This window comes from Monopterus albus, unplaced genomic scaffold (genome assembly GCF_001952655.1).
Source record: "Monopterus albus unplaced genomic scaffold, M_albus_1.0 scaffold354.1, whole genome shotgun sequence".
Taxonomy (NCBI): Eukaryota; Metazoa; Chordata; class Actinopteri; order Synbranchiformes; family Synbranchidae; genus Monopterus; species Monopterus albus.
The window spans coordinates 580,873-592,156 of NW_018128234.1; the positions used below are offsets into that span (position 1 = coordinate 580,873).

Below are 11,284 nucleotides of genomic sequence, written 5' to 3' on the forward strand. Positions count from 1 at the left end.
TATATATATATATACATGAATATATATCTCACCATAAGACATCTGTTGCTCCTTTACCACATCGACATGCACTTCATTTAAGGCCAACACACAGATATACCAGATTAAAATGAGCCTTTAGCAGAATTGTCCAGTACCAATGCATGCATTCTTAGATCTACAGTGGAATGATTATATCAATGCAGAAAATGAGTACTTCTTCCAAAACCTTGTTTCACCAATGGGCAAAGTATTCAGGTTTCTTACTGCAGTAAATGTAGCACCAATACAAGTAATTCATAGCTGAAAAATGTCTTGCATCAGGTGATGCCAGTTACACTGAGGTTTAGTATGCCAGGAGCTGTGATGGCCGAGTGGTTAAGGCGTTGGACTTGAAATCCAATGGGTTCTTCCCACGCAGGTTCGAACCCTGCTCACAGCGGTTCATTTGACCTTTTACAGAACTTGAGAAACACAGTAACCATGTTATATTTCCATAAACTGTCTGTTAAAGCTTCTACTACATTAACCAGCACTTCACTGATTGCTCTTGCTTAAACATCATCCATGAAAACGAGCCTTAAGGTGACCTGTCTGACACCAGTTCAGGTAACTGCATGTGCTCTTACAACAGTTTTTTTTTCTCTTTGCAGAAACCAAATGTGCCTTTTACTTTGAAACACCTGTTTAGGTGGTGGAAGAAGTACTCAGGTCTCTTACAAGTGGCAGTATCCCAGTGCCCCAGTGTATAAATACCCTGTAACAACTGTAATTTAAGGTGGAATCATTTTGGGCAGCAGTTCTTCTATGGTTGTCAAAGAAACTCTAGAGGGCAGCTGTAATGGCTGAGTGGTTAATGTGCAGGATTTGAACTCCAGTGGGGTTTCCTCTGCTCACAACAACACATTTCATTTTTGACTAGAGATCAAATGAACAACACAATAAGCATGTCTGTCAGTGTTAAAGCTTCTACCATATCAACGTGTAGTTCATTGATGGCATCTATTCAGAGCAGCATTACCCAGGGTGTATTCAGCAAGGGGCTGTGATGGCCAAGCAGTTAAGGCTTTGGACTTGAAATCCAATGGGGTGTTCTTATGCAGGTTCAAGTTCTGCTCACAGCAGTGCTGTTTAAGTTTAATGGGTTGTGGTCTAGATACACAATGCAGTATGTTAGGTGGCAGAAATACCTGAGTCTTCTGAGTAAGGGCAGAGACACATCAAGCCACCATGAAAAAACTAACAAAGACCAAGGCTGTCTGCTGTATGACACAGTTCTGGGCCAGTTGGGTCAAAAAGTGTCACTGGAACACAGACTACAGCCAATGTTCTGCTCTGGTGTGAGAAGGAATAACTCTCCATAAAACCATGTGGTGGTAGTCTTCATCTGTCATTCAAAAAAGGGAAAACAGAGGGCTGCAGACATAACTGTAAAGAAAGCATCATTTGGTTGCTGTTTTCACTCTACTCTCTTTTTTTCTTGTGCATTGATTTGCTAAATCTGAACAGCCAATCAGAGTGGTCTCTCTCTCTCACCGACAAGGCCCACCATGTTGAATTGGCCAAAAAAGCCACCAATAGGGCCTAACTAGTGCTAACGGTACGAAACACAATGGGAAGACAAACCCCAACAGACACTCACCGATGGCCCGACAGTGGCCGATGGCCGACCGTGGGCTTGGTGTGTCTCTGGCCTAAATAAAAGAAGCAAAGAAGCAAAATTAGAGTGTAGAAATTCCTTCATCCATATTCAATCAATTCTATTTGTATCACAACAAAAATCATCTCAAGGCACTTTACATGGAGAAAACCACTCTGCAGGCCTGTTTCAGAATAATTTATATTACTGGATTTCTAGTGAGCTGATATGTTCATCACTTTAACATTTTAGCTCAGAAAAGGTTTAAGAGATTTTTAGACTTTATATATAAGTATCTATTGCAGCACACACACACACCTTGTTATTCTGGGGTGATGTCACATTCTGCTGCTTTGTTTTCTGTCTTCTTCCTTCTTTGTGAAGATTTCTATCTCTCTTATCAAAACAGATGTGACATATATTTATGTAAGCAGTCTTGAGAAAATCATCCTAGTACTCGTTGCGGTATATCATCACACAGAATCACACATCCCTGGACTGTGCTAAACACGTCTAATTCCCACGTGACATATGCTGATTCAGTTGAGAGAGAAGTGGTGAGATGTAAGTGGGGATGAATGAAGACCTGAGCACTAAGAGACAATCAATGCAGACAGCAGCATGAGTGGAAGGGCCTCTTAACAGCAGCCATGGTGATTTGCAGTCAATGCTTGAGGGAAGAAGAATCTGATTGTGGTGGACAAGAAAATATTATTGTATTCTGATGAGTTCTGGCAGCGTCGCTTCTATTGTCCAACCAGAGTCTCATTAGTGTTGGCGTGGGTTTTGTAAGTGGTTGAATGGATAAGATGTTAGACCTCAAATCTAGTGAGGGCTCCGTGTGCAGGTTCCAGCCCTGTGCACAGTTGGAAACAGCATTTACAGCTTTTAATTACCTCTTTCTCTTGTAAAGCACTTTGGGAACTCCATTATTGAGCTTGCAGTGGCCGATTTTGGACGAAAAAATTTTGGATGACTGTGCAAGACACAGATGCATTCTGGGTCGGGCTTGGGTGTGCTTCAGGCTCATGGTGTGAGCGGGACATAGTGCAACGCTCCCTCCTTTTTAAAAAGGCCTCTCCTAACCATGAGCTGCTGGGCACAAATGTAAAAAGTTCTCACCTCTCCAACAGAAGAGATAAAGACATAAGACAGTTTGTGTCTGTGTTTGTTTTGCATTACTTTAAGGTTGTTTTGTGCTTCTTTGTGATCATTTTGCTTCTGTTTGTGCTGGTCTTGCACCTAAATCTACTCATTTTGCTTGTACTTTTACTCATTTGTGTCTACATTTACTATTTAGTACCTGTTTGTTGTTGTTTTGATTGACTTTGCAATAACAAGTCTTATCAGTCACTTTAAACCAATGCTTCCGAGGCCCCTCTAATGCCTGGGGTCCAGTTCAATAATCCATCCATGTGTAGCATGCTCATAACTTAAAGTACAACTCATGAAACTAAACACAAGCATCTTACTGCAATACTTTGTACTTTTTGTCTTACTATAGCAACCCTTCTCATTGTTAATATGTTGTCACTGTTTCTTTCTCCTGCATTAATCAAACTCTTTCTCATTCATAGCTCTTAGGTGCTGACGGGGCATTTCAGGCTCACAGGAACACACATTTGTTTATTTGTAGCAATAAGGAAACTTGTCTGCAGCACATAAAAGATTCATGTGAACCGCTTAAAGTTTAAGAGTCTGGCAAGAGTAAAATCAGAGTCAGGATCTGTTCAGCTGCTTCAGGCATAACAGAGGTTTTTCATCTGGAGAGGTGTATTAAAAATGTACAATAGCACTAAGACGTGACTCTGTGTTAAACAGCCAAAGCCTCATTTTACAAACGTATTAAAAAGGGAAGCCACACAAAGCACTGTGGCACAGACTTCTGTATGTGTTGAAAAGCATAAAGTCTAAATATACACAAGTTGACTCATGACTAATCTGTGTGTATATCTTTGTGAAACCCTGCGAAGCAGGCAGCTGCAGTTTGTGTGTAGCTGTAGAGGAATATAATGAATGTTTTTTTCCATCCACTTCTGTCCAGTTTTACTTTCAGGTTCTTATAGCCAGGAAATAAACTGAATAATATTGTCATGACACTATCTAAACTTTAAAAAGTGGCTGTCACTTTGACATAGTATTTTTTTAAATAAAGAGTATCTGATGTTCAAACATTGCACTCAACTGCATTTGCTTGTGTGCTCCATCTGCATACTGCTTCATTTATTTATTAGCTTACTTTAATTGTTGCACTTGAGTGTTATTTCATTGCAGCTCCATGTCGGACATCGTTTTCTTTCCTGCACAGTGAGAACAAACTACAAAGCCTTTCTCGGTAATTCTAAATTTAGTCCAGAGCATCAGCTCACCAAATCGAGCAACAAAGCCAGCCTGAACGCCTGCCTTCAAATCAACAGGCTGATGATCATTATTTGGAAATGAGTGATGAAATTATTGCCTGAAACATATGGTAATGTGCAATGAAACTGGAATGAGAGATAATAACAATGACAGCAATAATCTATGGCAGACTGTTAACAATAGCCTCATTTCAACTTTTAATGTCCTCGCCTCCTGCTTTACTATCACTGTCTCAGTTTGAAACCTTGGCATTACTTGTCTCTGATTGTGGGCCATGTATCATAGTAGTTTTTTAAAATGTTGATTAGGGTTTAAAGTTCTGGGAAAAGCTATGCAAATAGGTCATTTAACCAACAAAAGCTACCTGCCACTCACGAGACATAGTGGAAAGAGGATTCAAATCATTTATTCATGTAGAAGAGGTGATACTCGTGTGTAACAAGACACTGAGCGTACAGGCACTGTGAGGCTGCGTTACAAAGCTAAATGCTAACATAAGCATGCCAACTAATACACTGCAAAATGTGTCCAAGCGTTTGACTAGTGGTGTGTGTAGTTGTTGAATTTCTTGCTGTGATAGCTCAGACAAACACAAAGGTAATGAGAGGACCATTAAATATAATTTACTGCAATTTTTCTAAACTGTCTCAGACAGACTCAGGCAGAAAAAATAAAAATAGATAGACGAATAGATAATCATGCTGCTTTGATTCTATATATTTAGAGAAGCACCTGTTTGAGCAAAATGTCAAAAGTCAGAATAAAATGACAATAGTCAAAAAGCAACATGTAAATTTCTGGTTTGTTTTTAGCACTATTTGGACAGAGAAAATAAGTTTATAACACTAAAAGCTACAGCATGTGAGAAGTACAGAAGAATGTGGCTCTGCTGCTGTTTTACAGCTTACCTGTAACTTTAACAAACAAAACAAGCTGAAGTTAGCTGGTCGCTAAGCTTCATCCTTTAGCTGGCGAGAAACTAGAAAAACCAGAAAAAGATCTATTTGATGTGATGACGTGGTGTGAAAGCTGCTGCTGGCACAAGTCAGCTCCACAAACTAATGATTGGTTCTTCGCTAATTAGCTGGCTAGTGAAAAAGTTTTCATTAATGACCCATTTGGATGGTGTATTTTAACACATTACCAAAAGACTGATAGACTTTTGGTCAAAAATCGCATTCAGTTGCAGTTAATTCTTTGTCAGTTCTAAAGACGACACATATGTTTTTACATTACAGTGTGACTTGTGCTTTTTTAGAACAACATTACTTCTGATAGTCCTCACAAATAACCCCACTTAAAATTCATAATTATAACTCTATAACTCTTATCTGAGAACATCACGTTTTTAAATTTTCTTTAGTATCAAAGTAATGCAGTGACAATTGTCTGTATATCCATGTGTACACTGAAAACAAGAACTACTAAAAGCTAATTCTGGTGCCAATTTGCCAATATGTAAAGAAAGGTTAACTAGAAATATAGGATTCTAGTTGGAGCCCAGAGGTTCATGGTGCGTTCCGATTACCTCAGAGAAGTCAGATCACCATAACTCACTGAATTTACTGCAAGAGCATTATGGGAATTGTAGTTCCAAAAATGTGAGAATAATTCCTGTAATGTTTTTTATGCGATAGCTAGAGGCATAAGGATGTGACGAGTTGTCCGTCAGTCCTTCTGCCTGCTTGTTCATCCAGCTGGTCCATTCTCATGAGATTAATATCTCAGAAACACGTTAAGGGAATTTCTTCAAATTTGGCACAAATGTCCACTTGGATTCAAGTTTGAACTGATTAAATTTTGGTGGTCAAAGGTCACGGTGATCTCAAACTGTCCGCTTCCCATGAATTTGACTAGATAGGTGAGGTACACAACTATGAAACTGTCATTCTAATTTCACATTGCACCAGTAATGTTTCTAACATTCAGTTTTCTTTTAACTTCATCACAGTTTGTCTATTTCTTTCTGCATTGCAGCTTGTTGTGCCCCTCTGTGTCTTGAAATCATTTCGTAGCTTTGATTTTCAGTTTAGTTGCAGATGGATGGAAAACAAATCAAAGAAAGTAAAAAAAATTCCAACACCTTTCACAGTGTCTTTGGCCCCAGTGGAGATGAAAATCCAAACTCTGTCAGTGTTTGCAACAGCTCCCTTCACACTGAGCTGCAGAAGAAATGGGACCCCTAACCCTTGCAGAGTTAGTACCACACTTTACCCACTGAGCATCCCTGCAATTAAGTTAAATGGGCACACAAACCATATTGCTAATGTTTTCATGAAGCCAGAGCCCCAGAGAAGTGTAGAGATTGCAGAATCCATCAGTGAAATTGCACACTGACATGCCCCACTAAGTTTGACTGCACGATGGAGATCACTTATCCAAAATGCATCCAATATACAGATATATCCAAATGCATGACATGTCATCAGAAAACCATCGACAAACTCATCGCAGACAGCTGCTGTTTGTTCCATTCTGGAGAATCATAATCCTCACTGAAAGCTCAACAATCAAATCATTTCTCCAACTAGATTTTACAGCCAACGAATGACAGTTTGTTAATTTGACTGGAAACCCAGCAGAAGGAGATTTTATAGCCAAATGGCAAATTATTTTCACTGAAAAGCCCAAAACATCATCCTGTCATCTGTACACACAAAAAAATCCTTATTAACGAAGTGATTTCATTACAGGCTAATTCCTAACAGGGAGCGAGAATTTTAGTTTTCTGCAACAAAGGAGCTAAAATAAGTTGGCTCACTGTTTTTATTCAGAAAATTCATGGTTTTAATTGTGTTTCCCATTTTAACTCGAGCCAGCTAAGCCGACATGCTTCCCCAGGAAGCAGCAACATTTTAATGACTTCATTTCAATGTGACATTAGACTGAAACAGTCATTTAAATGTTATTGGAGCAACAGTTATATTTACACAGGATGACTGTTTTCAACCTAATTTAACCCTGTTTTAAGTTGTTCAACTTAACATTTGCTGCCCAGGTTGTTTGGTTTCCAGATTTGTTTATTTACCAATAATTTAATTTTTTCCCTCAGTTTTCTGTGTCCATCCGACATCAGTATTACACACTGCACTTTTATTGCTTTGAGGTAACTGTTGATAGAGGGTTGCATAAAAGAAATGATCTCACACTAATGGAGAAATGAAATGAAATGATTAATTTGTTTAAAAATATTTCCATGCAGTTGTTAAAAGAAAAAAAATGCAGTTCTCCCTGGCTGCCTTCACTTGTCAGAGTTTTCTTGCACTTAAAATGCACAGTATCTCACAACTGTCTCATAAAAACTCAAATACTGTTGAGCTGCTGTTGGAAGAAAACGGTCATATGACACAAGTTTCCCTCCTGCTGTGCATTGTCAAAGCTCTTTTGTAATCATCTGAGAAAAAAAAGCTGCCTTCTGTTCCTAAAATGACAGCTGGCATTGAAGTGTAGCTCATTGTTGGACATACTGGAAGCTTTATCTAAATGCATTCTGGTCCTCAAATAGGGGAGGAGGAGCTCCATTGTGTAATGATTTTCTGGAAGCATTTATGTTGCAAAGAGGAAACACAGCCATGTACAAAAAAGGCCAGTGGGTCATTAGTGAAAGTGGAATAGGCTTAGTGCACTTTGAATAACCACTGGAGTTAACACAAAAGCCATCACGAAGTAATCTGCTGCATTTACTGAGGATTAACAAGTTGAGAACAATGGTGGTTTAATCTGCGAAGGCTGACCTGTTGCCAAGATGACTGTAATTATGATTACAGAGCGTGCATCGTGTTATGTATGTATAGAATTGATGCAAGGTAAACAGAGAGTGAACTTACCCTGTCTTCAGGTTTATGAGAATTTTGTTCCACCAGACTCTGATCTTTATGAACACAGTGTATGTGAAATACTGTATCAGTAGATGCAAGTATACAAAGACAAATTTGAATTTTATCTCTGCAAGCAAAAGAGATGCATATCAACTTTATGTAGTTGTTATTTTACTATAGATATCTTGGCGACTATAGGATGGCCATGAAGTTTTGTACAGACATTCTCAGCCCAGAGGCAATGAATCCTAATGACTTTGGTGACTTTTTAGCGCCACCATGAGGGCGATATTTTTAATTCAGGAAAAAAACTACTGCAAGGGTTGCACTAAAACTTGGCATAAAATAAATGTTCCCTTAGACCATATGAATTGTAATAGCTTTGGGTATACAGTACAGTATTTAACCAAACTTCTGACTCTCTTCTGGCCCCACCATCAGGTCAGAAATTCAGTTTGTCCAACAGATTGACTTCTGACAAAGTACAAAACAAACACACAAACATTCCCATCGGACACAGCGGCACTTTATGTTTAGTAATGGTAAACATTAGAGGATCAGCATACTGGCATCATTAAAGTCTTTTTGCATGAAACAGGTCTGAAGACTGAAAGTGTCACATTTTGGTAGCAATGCAGCAGCCTGACTTTATGTCTCTCCATACTGATTTCAATATCTGGTCTATAGTGATAAGGTAATATTATGTATCATTGACTACTGGGGCATTAAAAAGGAATGATTAAAGGAATGTAACTGACAGCAGACACTCTGAATTTTGATGAAGACATCGGACTGGTCACATCTAGCTGATGCATGTTCCACCTTTGACGCCATGCTTCTCTAAGTTGAGGCTATATAAATAAACTTGATTTGGCCTGGCTTCAGTTTGACTGCAATAAATAAAACTGGGAGCTCTCACCACATTTTCCTAAATTAGCATTTGTATGCTGAGAGCCTAAGATTGTGTTGGATGAGGAGTCATTCTGAGTTGACCTGCAGTTTTATGCAGATCAGAGTTTGATTCTCTAACAGATCTGCTCCGCAGGCCGTTCAGCCTCAGTAACTGGAGTAAAAGCAATTATTTCTCTATAACTAAGGAGTAAATGCAAATGCCAAAGATGAAAGATTGTGATAAAATATCTTTTAAATCAAACATGTAAACAGAAAAACCCTCTGGGAGTCAGTGTACAACTGTGAGTATTTGTCTCACTAAGGTTTAGCTCAAACAATAAGGTCATGTCTAGCCCCATAACAGCATAAACTTTAATAAAATTACTATAAACACGCTCAAGTTACTCTACAAATACCATAAGTGGGTTGTAATCATTTCAGACACACACACCAGATGAGCTCTGCAGTTTGATGAAATGTACTGTAGTTCTTCTTGAAACCATCAAATGAATGTAATGTGATGAATATGTAATGTAGTGACTGTAATATCACAGCAAAACCTAGCATACATAATAATGTTACAAGTGGAATTTAAACAAGAAAGTAGAAAAAAGTCTCTTAAACACACAACTGACTGAAGAACCCAAAGAGCCTAATATTATGGATGCCATAGGAGATAAGTCACTGTTATTACAGTTGTGGTATCAGCATCACCTTCCGCTCACCACCTGTCAGGCAGAACTGATGAAGCCTCCTGGATGAAGGGTAAAATGTCTTCTACCTAAAACTACGTCCAGATGCCTTCTTTTAAGTTTTTTCAGTGTACTATGACTGGGATGGCTGAGCATTTGCACAGAAATATCAGTATCACAGTGACAATCCTCCTGCATTCCCCACATAAACTTAAACAATCACGGCTGCTGGACCAACCTTTGCCTCTACTCCTCTTCCTCCTCTTCCTCTTGGACTTTCCTTTCACATTGCACTCTGACCTCTCCATGGTTCTGCTGCAGGTCCCATGCACCAGTACCCTTCAGGAGATTTTTTTTTCCTGTTTCACTCCTCTCTTCTGTCTGTCTGGAACAATTGCTCAGGGAGGCTTCAGGGTGCAGCTCTGCAGATGGAAGCCGTGCACACTGACTTACTTCTCCCCCTGCTGCCAGCTTTAGGAGGCAGGCGACTGCTGAGGCTGTGACATCATGAAGAGAGGACGAGCTGTGGTTCAGGCTGGGATTCACTGTCGTTGAGTTTTGTGGCATCAGCTGGTAGCCAGCAGCATATTTTCACACCTGCACAGGCAATGTAGTAACCGTTAAGCCATAACGAGGTGCTAAATGATTTGATTTAAAAATTAGTAAATCACAGCTGGAGGATGTTCAGGGAAAAGCAGAAACTCTGGCTCTAAGGGTCAGGTTTAAAGTGAGACAATGTAACTATCAAATCTACAAATAGTAAATGCTTTCTCATAAAGAACAAGCTGGTTTCTACCATCATTTTTCTTTTTGTGGCCAAATCCTACTTTTTGGCACAAATTACTTGCTTGACACATGAGTGCAGAAACCTCTGATTTGCTTACACAGTTTGCACATGCACTTTAGCTTTAATGATCTTTGCAGTTCAAGGAGTCCTGTCAAAAGTCCCAAAAGTCAGTCCTCTCCCAAAATGTCAGGTTTATGTAAAGAGTACTGAACATAAAACAGTGAAACAACTACTCAACATCATACTTTACCCCCGAGCAGGTAACGACCTGTCCCAACTAAGCTCTTATGTTTAGCCCAGGGTCCCCAACAGGTTGACCAGATGATTGATTCAAATATAATTAAGGAAAATTAAAGAAAAGTTAAATAGGCTGGAAAGTATGAAGTCAGATCAAGAAAACACAAGTCCTGGGAATACATTTGTGGTTTCTGTACAGGTTGCACCGCCCTAGAGGTGGGTTCATCAAGTTTGTTTAAACCCACAGAGCTTTATTTTACTCAGCTGAGATTCTAAAGGTACTCTGCCCTGAGTACCTTATGTCTCTGGATGTTGTTGGGCTGTCTTGGTTGACACGCCTATGCAACGTCGCATGGCGGTCGGGGACAGTGCCTCTGGACTGGCAGACCGGGGTGGTGGTCCCTCTTTTTAAGAAGGGGGACCGGAGGGTGTGTTCCAACTATAGGGGGCTCACACTCCTCAGCCTCCTCGGGAAAGTCTATGCCAGGGTACTGGAGAGGAGAATTTGACCGATAGTCGAACCTCGAATTCAGGAGGAACAATGCGGTTTTTGTCCTGGCCGTGGAACACTGGACCAGCTCTATACCCTCTTCAGGGTGGCGGAGGGTTCATGGGAGTTTGCCCATCCAGTCCACATGTGTTTTGTGGATCTGGAGAAGGCATTCTTCCATGTCCCTCGCAGCGCCCTGTGGGGGGTGCTTCGGGAGTACGGGGTCCGGGGCCCTTTGCTAAGGGCCGTCCGGTCCCTGTACGACCGGAGCAGGAGCTTGGTTTGCATCGCCGGCAGTAAGTCAGACTTGTTTCCAGTGCATGTTGGACTCCGGCAGGGCTGCCCTGTGTCAGCGGTTCTGTTCATTATTTTTATTGACAGAATTTCTAG

General features: G+C 40.1%; 1 protein-coding gene and 1 non-coding gene across 2 annotated transcripts in view; one reads left to right on the top strand and one right to left on the bottom strand.

Annotated features, from left to right (window-relative positions):
- The window catches only part of LOC109974934 (double-stranded RNA-specific editase B2-like), a 23,688-nt gene extending 21,677 nt beyond the window's left edge, over positions 1-2,011 (bottom strand). Inside the window, exons 1-2 of the mRNA XM_020625402.1 lie at positions 1,937-2,011; positions 1,622-1,673 (exon numbers count right to left, since the gene is read on the bottom strand). The gene's annotated coding sequence lies outside the window, so the exon portion shown is untranslated. The remainder of the gene's footprint in view (positions 1-1,621; positions 1,674-1,936) is intronic.
- Positions 340-421, top strand: trnas-uga (transfer RNA serine (anticodon UGA)). The gene has a single exon. It is a non-coding gene; the product is annotated as a tRNA-Ser (tRNA).
- Positions 2,012-11,284: the final 9,273 nt, after the last annotated feature.